The following is a 1,124-nucleotide window of genomic DNA, read 5'->3' on the forward strand; positions in this document are numbered from 1 at the left end:
TGTACAGAATCTCCGATCAGTCTTCATTCATTGAAAACTGTGATCTGATTGCATTGCAGTATTATAAACTTAAACCAACATACTTCACTCTCAAATGTCACTGCATTGCTTGTTTTCTGTCCTGCAGCAAGCCTTTTTAAAATAAATAAATAAATAAATATTTTATTACCAACATGTATCAAAGCAGGTTACAACACCCCGGGAAACATACTTCCCAATGATCAACCAAACAGTAAGTACAAATTTTTTCCCCTTTTTCACCCCCCCCCCCCACTCCCCTGCGATGAACAGTTCTTCAAACACAGCACAAACATCCCCCACCTTTTCTCAAACCCCTCTGCAGAGCCCCTTAACTTATATTTTATCTTCTCCAACTGCAGGAAGTCATACAGGTCACCCAACCAAGCCGCTACTCCCGGTGGCGATGCCGGCTACTTGGGGAGGAAAATATCGATCTTCCTGAAATTTTAGGCTGGAATTGGAAGTGTTTCCTGCTTTTTCAAGTTTCCACTTTAAGACGAGATGAACGTTTGAGCAGTTCATTGAAATCCTGCATTATTGAAAGTTTGGAGACGGTTGAATTTTATTACTTTTTCAGAGTTACAAAGCCAGGGCTCAGAATGTGGACAGGGGCAAACCCCATACCAGCTCCTTGCCTGCTCCAAAAACCAATTCAAATTGAATCCAATTCATGGTCCCCACAAGAGAGACATACTAAATCTGAGCCAAAAGGCCGAGCAGATACTACACTTGATCTTAGCCAAAAGGCCGAGAAGCGACAAAAGGTTGAATTTTCAAGCCTGTTCTGTATAAAAGCTATATATTTCCCATTCTGCAGAAATAGACATTCACAATGGGGAAACCTTTTCTCCAGAGATTTATTTTCCTCTCTTGCGCTCCCTTGGAGTCCATGAACCAATGCAACCTATGGTTGTATGGGACTGCGGCGTGCAGTACCCTCCACCCCAAGTTCTCGATGGATATTTTGCGGCTCATCTATGCCTGCCACAGGACGATTTTTACCATTGTTGCTAACTTTGCCTTAGTTTAATTGCTCTGTTTTATCACCTTTGCTCTTGAGTCGCCAGGTATCTTTATGATACCGCCACGTGGTTCAAGTCCGA

General features: G+C 42.6%; 1 pseudogene; it reads right to left on the reverse strand.

Moving 5' to 3' along the window:
- Positions 1-570: 570 nt before the first annotated feature.
- On the reverse strand, positions 571-780 carry LOC140430846 (U2 spliceosomal RNA; annotated as a pseudogene).
- Between the last annotated feature and the right edge of the window lie 344 nt (positions 781-1,124).

Source organism: Scyliorhinus torazame, chromosome 1 (genome assembly GCF_047496885.1).
Source record: "Scyliorhinus torazame isolate Kashiwa2021f chromosome 1, sScyTor2.1, whole genome shotgun sequence".
Taxonomy (NCBI): Eukaryota; Metazoa; Chordata; class Chondrichthyes; order Carcharhiniformes; family Scyliorhinidae; genus Scyliorhinus; species Scyliorhinus torazame.